A 13,813-nucleotide genomic window follows, 5' to 3' on the forward strand; every position below is an offset into this window, starting at 1 on the left:
TTCTCAGCTCGCCTGGGACAAAATTTTTGATAATGCCCGTGACCACCACAATTCATGCACGTTAGCGGCGCTTTCTGAGAGGGGGCCGAAAAATTTGAGTTTGAGGGCTTGGTCTTACTAGATTCTCCGCGGGGGTCAAAAATGGCATGCTCTGTTAGAACGGCGTCGGACAATAACTCTCTTACACGAGTGTACTTTTTAGTAGCTAAGGGCGTTCTAATATCCGTACGCAAATTTCGCCTAATTAACCTTAATTGATCGCGGATTGATAGGGGCTCTGTAAGCTTACGCATAAGAGCTAACATAGCTTCAACATAATTGGATGAATTTTCCCGCTCTTTTTGATGGCGATTATTTATTTGTTCTAAAATATGCTCATCGTCTATATCTAGCTGGAATTCAGCCGTAATTGCGGATGAAAATTCTGCAAAATTATCGAATGGGGGCTTAGTTTCGAACCACTCCCATGCCAAACCAGTTAACATGCTAGGCACCCAACGTTTAATGAAAATATCCTCAGGACAGTCGCGACCGGCAAGAATTTGGCGCGCTTTTGTCAGGAATTCCTTAACGGAAGTGCTATTAGTGGCACCAGAGAAACTTGGCATCGTTACAGAAGGTAACCATGAAGTTGGTAGCCCTGAGTGAGGCGGAGAGGGATTCGAATTTGAATTATTTACTAAACCAGTTGTCGAAGAACCAGAAACAGAAGGATTTAAATTAACAATACTTGGCGGGTTTATACCTACTCCTGGGGTACTAACAGTGGGGATCCCAGTACCTAATAAGGGAGCATTTAAATTGGGATTAAGAGAACTACCCTGTGGCGATGGAAGGGGTGTGTTTCCGGAGTTACTCGCGGGGCTACTAACACTTGTATTTATTGCGCTAATTACAGGGTTGGAAACAATTGGGTTTCCAGCGTTAATGATAGCAGGAGTATTAGCGGGTGGGTTTCCTAGGTTATTTGCAATACTAACAACACCAGCGTTTCCCGTACTATTAGTCGCGAGGGCTGGGTTTCCAGCGCTAATTAAGGTAGGGGTGCTAACACTACTAGAAGTGGAATTCCCCACATTAAGAGAATTTGTTTGCGAAGGAACGATTGGCTGACTGCTAGGCTGGGAAACAATAGCGCTTGGGGCATTTATATGCATAGATCCTACTGGCACTTGATTACTCGGATTTGGATTATTTGTTTGAGCCGCGAGTTGGCTGGTAAGAGCTGCGACCTGTTGCATTAACGCATTCATTTGTAACTGCATTGCGAGCATGGGGTCATTGGAAATAGGCGGGTTTAAACTCGGGGCAACGGTCCCTGATACTATAGGAGCTAACGGTAACGGCGACGCTGCGGTGACGGCACTAACAATAGCCGAAGCGGGCGGTATCGGGGCATTTTGCGTCAACGTGGTTTGGGTCAGCGATAAATTATTCGCGGGGCTGGACGGCACATTGGCGCTACTAGCGGGCGGTACGGGAAGCGTCCCGGTACCGGTACTCGCCTGGGACATACCGGCGGAATTTGAATTGGCTGCCATAGATTTACGGCGGGCTATACTTATTTTCTTTACTGAGGAAAGGGGTAAGGAGCTATTTGACGTTCTACGGGAAGCGCGCTCGGCTCTCTCAAATTGTTTAAGGGCTCTATAGCAATTATCACAACTGAGTTGGCGACTATAGTGGGGCAAACACTTAGCGTGTTTTGGCGTAAAATTCATGAATTGAAATTACCAACAATACCAATAAGGTTCCCCAAAAACAAAATAAATTTAACTAAAATTTTGAAAATTATCCCACAAAAATAAAAAAAAACAAATACCTCAACGGGTACGACTTTTGAACGTTAAATTTTGACCTAACAAATAGAAATTTTGAGCTACAGGTCCTACGATTAAACAAATTACACTGGCTAATATTGCCCGTATTCTACCCTAAGAAATACGTAATCAGATTAAGTGAACAATTAACCGCGGGCGCAAAGCTAATATCTCAAAGTCAAGTATTTAACGCATTAGGGCCCTAATAATAGCCCTAGTGAGTGACTTAGAAATAGCCACAATGAACATTGGTTACTGCAAATAGGGGGATTTCGATTTTAGATTTAACTAACTTACTAGCTTAAATTAATTACTAGAAACACATTCCAAGGTTTAAAACTGCGAGTCATTAAAAATCCCGGACGGGCCCCCAAAATGCGACATTTTTGTTATTTATTATTTAATTTAATTTAGAATATTTATTAAGGTTCGATTGTCTAGGGTTTTTATAATTTTGATTATTAAATGTCAGCATTGGTATATTAAAAATAAGGGAACATGACTCGGGGAATTAAACTTGGAAACAACGTGTTTATTTAAATAATAAAAAACAGGAAATTGTAATGATTGCCTCGTATGAGGTTTAACATAATAACTTAAAATCTTAATGGTTCAAAATTGTTCATATTAAGTTTAGGCTGGTTAACCCCTGAAGATTTCAAAGTTTTTGTCACTCACGGTTATTTACGCGTGTTGGTTGTCCTTGTTCTTTTGTTGTTCGAACGCGTGGAGAGATCTCGCCGATGCTGGGGCACCATTGGTGCCGGACGGGTCGGTACTTGGTTCCGTACGGTCCTCAACATGTGTTCGGCCGGAGCTTTGGTGTTTAGCGGCAATGACTCAGCGTTTCATCCAGGATACCTCGTTTAGGCTGTTCGGTACTTTTTGGACGGCCATCGGTTATTCGGTTGTTTAAGAGTCCGAGCTCTGAGCTTTAGAGCAAGCTAGCGAGTTAGAGATTGTCTAGATCTAAACTACTCTTGTCTATTGTTTGTGCCCGGCTTTTATAGCCGGGGCCTTGTCCTTTTCCATGAAAAGCTCGACAGCGATTGGGTAGAAGTTTTTGCGCTTTCGTCAGAAAGCCGGACCGTGGTTGGTTGGTTTCTTTTATCAAACCCGAATATTCCGAGTGCGACCTTTGACCCGTTGGATCGCGGGTCATCCAACTTTGCAGGTGTTCGCATCGCGTACGACTTCGCGCACTTTTTGTTGACCACAGGGGTCCGTGATAAAAGATGGGGTTAACCAGGGGGGTGTAACCAGCCAAAGGGAGTTTTTATAAAAATAAATATAGTATAATGCTTTGAAAGCATTTCTTAAGGTTAAATAAATATATATAGGTTCAAGAGTGGGTATTGAATGGTATAAAATTCAAAAGTGGATATTGAATGGTATAAAATTCGTCACAATTCTTCATTCGTCTTTAATTAAATCCGCGTTTTTCGAACAAGCCTTAGAAGCCTAGATGAATTAAGACCAAAAAGAAAGTAAGGAAAAAAAATTCAGAAAATTATCCAAGCGTTTCCTAAGTTAGTAAGGACAAAACGCGGCGTAAAACTAGCTCGCTCCGATGGAAAATGAACTACTAAGAATTAACAGGGGTTCAGCCCCCAGAATTACCCCTCAACCATCACTTAAAAAAGATCGTAATAAGCTAAGCATTCCCTCATTTCGAAAAATAGTAAAATTCGAATCGAAAGGCGAGCAAAATTCTCTTCAGAATAAATAAAATGAAAAAGTAAAAACTAGAAAGAAAAAAAGATGGAGCTAGTTTCTGATTTCTTGGCTTTCCCCTCATATTATTATCGTCTCTCGTTTCAAGACGAGGATGATTTGCAATTAAAAAAGAAGAAAAAGGGGTTTCGCCCCCCCCCGTTTCCCCCTTGTCTTTGAACCCCAACCCCCACTCGTCGTAGAACAGATAGGCTTAATTAGCGTCCAGCTATCTCGTATTAAATGGCAAATGTCATTTTATACTGCCAACGTCGCTGCTGCTGCTGCTACGGATGTGGGGGTTGGACAGGGGGGCATAACCCCTAACGAAAAAAGGGGGGAAATTTTCAGATCTGATTGCTCTTTATCGAGGAAAGAGAAATTGCCAGACGGTCTTTTCCAGAAACAGAACAGGAGTGGGGATGGGGGTGATATATAATTAAGGGTGGGGTAAAACCCGCCTTCATCAAAGAAGTAAAAAGAAATTGGACCTCAGTCAAATCAAAATGGAATCGTGTTTCGAAACCATTCAAAATTTTAACGATCCAAAAAAAAAAATAAACTGCTAAGATAAAATTAAAAATACCTAATCAAAATTATATAAAAGTATAATTGAACTTTGACCTAGGATACGTATAGTTAATTAAATTCAGTGTTTCCTTGGGGAAAAAAGTAACCTTTCTGGTCTAAAATACGTCTAAAACAAAAGTTCGAGAGACTGACTGACGATTCGTCCAAAAATATGATACTGAAATGGATAAATATCAGTGAAAGTTCTTCGATATCAAGAAGATATTAAACTGAGTTTGATATGGGAAGGAAGACGCTGGCTGAGTGAGTAGAGAAGGATGAGGAGAAATGATCCGCGGATGGAAAAGCTATCTCTCGCTCGAGATCGTAATATCTCCGAGGCCAGCAACGTCGCGGCACGGCCAGAACCGTGCGTGAATTGCAAGAGGAGGTAAGGTTCTAGCGCGCTCCAGTTGACGTCAAATCATTCGCGGAATTCTTCGCCAACTTCCCCTTGCTCATAATATCATAGACATCGAGAATATATCAGCCTATAACGAATTTAGTTAATTCGTACTAGGATTTAGATAGTAAATAAATAAATGAATGAAGGAGGAATGAATTTATTTTTAAAGTTTTTCTTCTTATGTCTATGAATATCATCCATAAGTTAAGGGGAATGTCGTCGAGAGAGAAAGAGTCAGCGGAGCGAGATATAGCGAGCGTCGACTTGATATTTTATCTTTACGCAATTCTTGAATCTTGGGTTAAAGGGCGTTCATCTGTGAATAGGCATAATTCGCCATCCATGCAAAAGATGATTTCAAACTCGGTTTGACACCCCGCGACTATTTCATCCTCTTCCCAACATTTATTTTTCAAATTTGTTTTCATCCTCATTTATTTGAAATTTAAAACTTGGAAATATGGGTTTAATTCAGGCTAAACTTTTCCGTATGAGCTTCTGATATTAAGCCACGTTTACACGACAACACTTTGAAAGCGTTTTCAAACATTTAGGAAATCAGGTTGAGATGTAAAATTTTGCTGATATTAATATAGAGATATTTTATGAGAAAAGGCAAAGGCTTAGATATTATTTATAGGCCTTTCCAATATAGTTCTCGTGAAAACGGGGCTTTACGATCTAACTCGAAATTGCCGTTATACGCCAACTGGAAGCAACACGATGGGGGGTTAATGAAAATATATATTATATTTTCTTTCCATATTTAATGGGGTCAGGGGGATTATCCCCAATGAAAATTCAAATTCCCTCCCCCTCGATTCCCCGGAATGAAGCCCCCGACCGATTAGGAAAATCTCTTATATAGACTCAAGCCAATATGTGGCGTAATATTGAAGACACCGCGCTGGCGTGTTAAAAGACGGGGGATAGAGCCCCGCGGCGGAATAACAGTTCAAGCCACGCATAATTAATTAGATTTATATTATGGAATATTCTGGGGGGGGGGGATCCACCCATCTCCGGATTTATTTAGCTAAACATGAGTAACGTTTTAGCTATGTTGATTCATCCATCCTAACTATATAAATTGTAACCTTAGTTTAACCCCCTCGAGGGGTTCATTTGGGGGTCAACCAGGGGGGGGAACACATTTTTATCATCTTAGTTCTATACTTTAATTTTCAAATCGAGATGGCGTTGGAAAAAAATGGATACTGTAACGTTTTAAAAAAACCAAGTGATACTGAAACTATTTTGCATTATTATCATTATAGTTGCCAGTCGGGGTATGTACCCCCGAAGTTGTGTAAGTTGTAGAAGAAAAAAAAATTCGCTTTATCATTCACGCTTATGTAAGTACATTGTAGCCTGGATAAAATGACCTAATAAAAACGAGGGGGAGACACCCCACACATACGCGGCGTGCAAGAATTGTACAGGGAGAAGGGGTGGGGGTTAAGGAAGGAATACAAGCGTGTATATGGAATGGAATGGGACGGGGAAAATATTGTTTTGGGGAAATGCCTCCCCCCCCCCAATCCAGCCTTGCCGCCAATGTTTATCCAAAGGAATAAAACAGTATGATCAAAAATGGGTAAGAGCCCCGCGGAAAAGGCGCCAAAATTATATGAGGGGAAAGCGAGATGGCACGTCTGGAACGCGTGCGGGGGGAGGGGGCTACACCCCTGACAGACACGTGCCATCTAACCCCTATTTCACGCTTCTCTACTCTGCAACATCCGAGATGCGAGCCCGATAAAAAAAAAGAGATAAGGGGGGCAAAAGCCCCTCGCGTTATCACGTTCCATTCCTACGAATATGTACATATAGACCTTTCCAACCGTCATACGTGATTAGGGTTAATACTGGCGTCATATATTAGCGGGGGCCAAGGCGTGGCGGGAAATAGCTGGAATCTACACGTGGAAAAGTCCCCTTTATAGTTTCTCTAGATTCAGAAACTCCATAAAGAATAACGCGCGCTTGGGGGAAGGGGGGGGGAAGAAGGATCATGGAGTATTTAAACCCCCAGGGAGATGAGTTTTCCGGCTGGCCGAGCAGCCCTTGCCAAGTGACCCCGCGGGGTCAAGCGAATCCCTACTCCCCCACCCCGGTTTTAAAACGAGTATCATATCCCAGTAAGGTGTGTTATTAAATTAAATTGAAAAATTGTGTCGAGCTCCCGAGAATTTCCAGGAGAAACATTTCCACCGTGGGAGGGGGAATGGCCCCTGGCACCAATCCCCAAGTTTTATTTTAGATTCATTCCACTCTCCGTTTCCAGCACGCATCTCGAACACAACTGGGAATTGATATTTATCATGGCCATTTTATTATGACGTTATGTTAGAACGAAGAGGGCAAGGACATCTTCCAAATTTAATACGTAATTGTTCTAGAATTTTGGGACTTAAATACAAACAATGTCCGGCGCCTCACAGATTAAATTTTCTGAACTGTATAAAAATAACATTGTCACGGGGCGGGATACACCCCAACTAACCCACCAACCAGCCCCCAATTAGGAAAGCCCCCCTTCATTTTCGGAATTTACAAAGGATAAACTTTGACCCGGGGTCAGAAATAAATTCAGTTCCATAAAATGAAGATGACCTTAAAGGTCAGCTACAGGATGACTTATGTCCATGGCGTTTTAAAACGACAAGTACATATCCTTCAACAGGACACGTGTCTCAAAATAATATTTATGTAAACGTTGCAGAAAAAGGGGGTGAAATTTAAACGTGGGCCATCGCGTTCTTGACTCCGGTACGGCAATTGCTCTTGCATCTAAGCCAATCTTTGAGTGTAAAAATAATAAATCCCATGTCCTGTATTGGAAAGACTTCAGTTCTTCCAACATATCCGCGATACGTACATTCTCGCCCTACTCTCAAAATCTTATCTGCAAAAGCCCCATCCATAGATACAATATACAGAGGGTACATGCGTTGTTCGTGGGGATATAGCCCCCTATTCTCCCTCTCTTTCACGGGTAAATCCATACGTAGGAAAAAATCAGTGTCGGGGGTTATACGGGGATGAGGCACTCGTTGACAATATTCGGGAGTTGAGGGGATAACTTGTCGGGGGGGGGGGGACACCGATGGGACACGAGGCTCACTTAGAGCCGCCAGTATTATGACAGCTTCCCATGATGAATAGGTGAGGATTTGGGAGAGTTAAGAGCCAGCTAGCCCCGCGCGCTCACAGAAAGCGAGAGGAGGGGTCGCTAGGGACAACAACGTAGCACCCATCCCATCATACACTGCTGCATGGGTGCATGCAGTGACTACATCCGTGATTTTTTATATATACTGAAGAGGTAAATCTCAATGGCTTGGGACAAAATAGGGTACGTTTAAATGCGGAAAAAGTTCTGTCCGAAATGCTATGCACCTTGTCCTTTCAAAAAGGTTTGAGGAAGGTTATGATGGCTTGACCAAGTCAAAAAAGGATATTGTCCTAAGACAGAAGCGTTCAAATGCGTATTTCTTCAATGCACTTTTAAGGGATGGGGGACACGTGTGGGGTTACTGCCCCCCGTGCCAAGAGGAGGGGGTTGGGAAGACCACTTTACGATTATTAGGCTGGAGAGCCTGACTCTGCCAATCAAATTATAATCCAAATATGGGAGAAAAAGATGGATGGGCCTTCAAAGTCGCTTAACCATACGACAAGGGAAACACCAGCATGTACCTTGCCTTTGATACTACTGTCCACTCTAAACCGGCACAAGTATAAACGTACATAAGTATATTTCTGTAATGTTGCGAGAGCGGGGAAGAGAAATGGGGCGAAAGACTAGAAAGATTAATAGTCTAGGGCGCAGGCGCGTTGAATGGGGACCGGTGGCAGGGTGAACACGTGACCTACGTAATATATTGGCGCTATTAAATGGACACGCCGGAAAAATGTAACTGGGAAATGAATCAGAAAGAAGCCGGGACTTACTCAAGGCGATTAGACACGTATCGACAGTTCCCGCCGCGTCCATGACGCCAAATAAACCCAAATCAAATACTAGGATCGAATTGTACTTGTTTCTCAACTACTCCCAAAATCCCTGGCCATGATGACCAACGTCCCTGACTTGAAATATTCATAAGCCAATCCCCACGTATTCGATACACTTACCTAAGTAAGTACTGGTGAAGAGCCAACACAACTCAACGGCTGGCCAACAACAGGTTGCATGCCAGACAAGAAAATAAAAAATTCCATCGACTTACCCTTATGCAGCACCAGTAATGACGTCCGTGGGTTCCATGTGCTAATTCTCAAGTTCTTCTTCTCTCAAATTTATCGTGGACTGCAGTTCGATGTTGAAAAGTTCCTGTAAAATAAAATAGATAACTTAAGTTAATATCCGTTATATTTTAAATTTGAATGGAAGCATTTTGACCCCTGGTATGAATAGAGCTAAGTGGAGGGGGATGGGGCGTCTTCTTAACCCCATCAAGGGGGGGACGAGAAACTAATAAGTGGATGGATACTTGGCGGAAGGACACACGCGGCGCGCAAACAGTGGCAGACGTCAATTCCTTGTACATTTCAAATTCATAAGGGGAAAGAGAGAGCGCGAGATTATCAATTTAGGGGGGCGCCCGGTATAACTAAAGGGACGACGGATTTGAATTTAGTTAGGCCTTGGCATATCCTCTGCCTTGCTGCAATAAAGAGCGAGTCGGCACGTGGAAAGACTCCAAATGACGAACACGCTGTTTGTTCTAAACGCCCGAAGAGACTCCCCCAACCCACACCACCTTCCACGACAACTCATCCCGCCTGATACATACTGCAACCGTCACGAATAAAGGGACACTTAAACAGTGCGAAACACCCAAAATTCGTCAGCAACGCGGGTATAGCCTATTCCATAAATTCCGGAAGAGAAGCGAACACACAACAGGGACGTGGAGGTGATCACCTTCTCGGGTTATTTCACTCGAGCCAAAAGCATACACCGTTAGAGGCAGCGCAGTGAACTTGAGCTCCATCTGGCGTTGCTTCTTGGCGCTAGGGAAATAACCTAAGATGGCAGCCAAGTAATTAATGGAATTAAAAAAAATTCAGGGTTTAAGGACTCAAATTTTATGAAGAGTTAGTGACATTTGTAAGGGACCAAAAATAGGGAAAAGTTAAGAAAATCCATATTTTTCCATATGAGATTTGGTATCCTGAAAGACAATAATAAAGCCTGATTTAAGTGTGCCATTGAAATAGTCTGTCGATATTGGGGGGTAGGGTTGGGTAAGTTGGCGTCGTTTACACGGTCGGATGGTCGTTATGGAGTGGGCAAAATGAAAGATATCAGAAATTCGAATCAGGAAGGAAATGCTATGAAGCGTAATCAAGGCAAACTTGCACTGCATGACTGTTAGCTAGCTAGCTATAGACTACAGCTCGAATTGCGCGGGAATATTACACGTGGGATTGAAGCGGGCAGGCCCTCCTTGTTTGCAGAGTGATTCCCGCCATCGGAACCAGAGAGATGTATCGAGATGGAAAAGGGATTTTCAAGTTTGTTCTCGGTGGATCAAAAGACCCTCTCCGAATATTTCTGCACCCCCTCCCCTCGCTCCCCACACACATACACTCTTCGCCATATGACAAAACCATTATACAATATAAATACTCTATTAAAAATCTGTAACGTCTATTTACCTACATTTCTTTAAAAAAAAAGAATGAAAATACTTTCGAGAGAAAATATTAATTTCCCGTCTTTAAGAAACTGGTTAGACATTTCGTATTCCACTGGAAAATACGTTCTGGCAAGTCTGGCACCGACTGATGTTGTAGCAGTCATCTACGGCCGCACGAGGGCGGTAAAGAGCTAGGCCAAAGGCAGCCAAACGGGAGTTGGCAAGGCTTAGCGCGCCATCTCCCTCTTATTTCCATATATATGTATACATGTTTTTTAAAAGATAGGGGCGCCAATATCGCGGTGTAGATATCGTTTCGTTTCCCCGTTGAACTTCCTTCCCGCGCGCGCTAAACGCGGGGGTGGAACCTCCTTCTCCCCCCTAACCCCACCGTGAAAGTATATAGCGCGCGCTACCAGCTTTTCCGCGTAATAAAGCGCGCCCAGGTTGCACGTGCTGCTATAGCCCTAAGAAGTCTACTACGCGAATAGATAGATTGAGAATATAAAAGCCAATTTGTGACTCATCCGAGTATAAAATCATAGCGGGACGGCCGACATTACGGGGGATGTTCCCCCTCACTCCGGGGGGGGATGGAGGAGAGATATAGATGGAGAAGGCAATATGGAGATGGAAAATAGATAATGTAACCGTATATCAATCCGAGAAGTCCCTGACACGAGAAATATATTAAATCAAAGTATTCAAATAGAAAATCTGCCCCTTTCTCCATTGAAATAATTACAATTTTCACTGTTAATCTACTCGAGTATCATTTGGCGGGAATTCAGGGAGGTTTTGGCGCGTGCCGCGTGCCGAGGTGTTAGCTGAGAAGCGGAGGAGGGTGGGGGTGGGAGGAGAGACAGTATAGTGAATGAAACGGAAGTCGGGGGACAATTTAGCCTTTTTGACCCGCAGTTAGCGAAAACGACTTGTCATCTAGAGATGGGGTGGGTGAGGGTTTAGTGGGACATCATCCCCCCAAATTGCATCCTTCTGTCTTTTATTCAGAGTAAAAAAATAAAGAGATAAAATGGTCTCATCATGAATAATGATCAATCCCAGCATGCATTTGAGGGGGGGGGAAATGCATCGCGAGAGATATAACGGGAAAGAATAGACGACGGCGTTTCTTTTATTAAAATAAACTCCGGGATACAAATCAAAATTGCAGCGCCACCTTTATAAAAAATAAAAATAGGGCAACAACATACGCATCTTAATCTATACGTATCCTAGTGTGGGTCCCCATCCAGCAGATAACAACGTGAGAGACCCCACCTTGGAAACCAACTAATTTAAACGAACACTTCCGTGGGAAATTCTCTCAGAGAGAAAGAATTTTATTTTGATATTTTAAGAAAAATAGAGGGTTAACTCTTTTTTTAAGTCAACCTGAGTTTGCCACCAATTGAAACTGATTTAGGGGTAATTTTAGTTTAGTATAAATAGCAAACATGGCTTGGATTCCATCTTTGGCAACGAGGGAACGTTGACTTCACTGTCAAACAACAGTCGTCACGTCACGACGACTATAAATGCCAACAGAGACGCGGAAAAGAGGGGGAACCGTTTTACACTCAACGTGAAGATAAAAAAAATCAAGGCACACCGCCCTGAACAACAATAGAATTGTTAACGTTTCAAGGGACAGTGAAAGATAAGAAATACCACTATAAACAAAAAAATATATATTGTCATTCAATACGTCGTGGCTCTTGCATGAACCTACAGTATCTCTTTGGAAGATGCTGCGGAGAGAATTAAGCTCTCTCTCTCTCTCTCTCAGTCTCAGTCTGCAGCATAAACGGGGCGATGAAACGCGATCCGTTTGAGCCCGGGGAACAACACAAAAATTTGGATCCAGATTTTTCAGAGACATTAAGGGGGAAGAAGAATTGTTTCGCTATAAAATGTATTTATATAAAATAGAAGAAGTAGAAGAAGAAGAAGAAGAAGAAAGAGCAGCCGACGCGTTTCATCATCCTGTTTTAAAATTTAAAGAAAGGAATGGCGTCTCTCTCCATCCATCCCCCCTCCTCTCCCAGAAAAAATCCCCAGGCTCGAGGAATTTCTCGCGCCAAGAAAAATCTATTTTTATTATTTTATATGAACCAAATTTGCGCTAATAAAATGATAAGAGAGGAGAGATGGAAATTAAATTATCACGCAGCTGCTTTTAAATAGAATTATTTCATATGGGAAAATATAGAGAAATGGCGTATACGACCCCTTTAACCTTTATATCAACCGCGAAAAATATTTCCGCATTCGAAAACAACGGTTACGGAGAATGGGAAAAACACAGTCTTATATCCTTCGCGTTAAAATTGAGATATATATATGGATGCAGGTATAGTTTTTCCCTGGCAGAGAGACTCTATGAATAATTTGGCAAGGTGAGGAGCTCCGCGCTAGCCACACTCTTAAATATATCATAAGAAAAGTCTGAATAGGCTTATTTAAGGATTACCACCTTATAAGGGAGCAATTTCAATAAGAAAACACCTGGAATTACCCATCCTTCCAAGATTGAACCCAAAAATAATAATATCATCTGCGGGCGAGGAAAACATTTTCCGTTATTTTCTAGAAGATGCACGCGGCCACGGATTCAATTTCGCGTCAATCCTAATCAAATATTTTCTCCGCCTGCTTTGAAAAATATACTATAAGGCGCTTTGCCTTATTTGGCAAAGGCTTAAGAAGTAAAGGGGTCTGCGTATACACGTGACGACCTCAATGTAATTGGACACACAACGTTACGTGGTGTTCTTCCAGCAGCTAACCAAAGGCTGCACGTGATAATCCCCCAAATATATCCCGTCAAGATTTAGGCTTAAGCGGTGGTCCCTCTTAGCGGTCAGCTAGAGATTCGTTAGCGAATGTGTGTGTGTGTCACCTACTCAAGTCAAAAGGACGCCGGTGCTATTACGTAATTCTGGGAAGTATAATATTTACCGTCGATTGCTTGAAATTTAATGATTGAAAAAATACTCGGAATCGTACGTCTGGAGGCGATAAAATTATAATGACCCCGACCGTAACCCCAAAGGGACTCGAATCCGAATGGCGCCCGCCATAAACAAAATTAAAAACTCGAATAGAAAAATTCCGGGAACACTTTACATATTTTAAAAAAATATAATTTTGAATATAGGGATATACTTTTCTTATCTTCTTTCAAAAGACAATTTTTTTAATCGATTTGGGAAAAGGGAAGGGAAGGGATGGGAGAACTAGTTCTTTTTATATTTATAAATTTAATTAAGGCAGTCTGGCGTCGCGTCGCAATATTACATAATTAAGATTGACATTTTTCAAATGAAATCCTTTAAGTCCCATTATTCTTAATTTATATAGAAAAAAATAAAAAAGAACTAAAGAAAGAAATGAACCGGGAAAGATATAGAGAGCGAGAGAGAGAGAGAGAAGAGATGGGTCGCTAATTTAATGGACTCCCTTTGCATTAAATTAATGAAATTCGCAGAAATAACCATTTTACAATTCCCAGATTTCATTTCAGAGAAATAAAGACGTATAGAACGAGTTATAATTTGTTATTTTTTTAAGTAAAGAGAAATTTCGGAATATGTCTACTATAGGGGGGTATATCTATGGCACAATTAAGACTATGGATATATAAAATAATA

Source organism: Phalangium opilio, unplaced genomic scaffold, assembly GCF_054372755.1.
Source record: "Phalangium opilio isolate 3A_F unplaced genomic scaffold, DU_Popi_V2 ptg000031l_1, whole genome shotgun sequence".
Lineage (NCBI taxonomy): Eukaryota > Metazoa > Arthropoda > Arachnida > Opiliones > Phalangiidae > Phalangium > Phalangium opilio.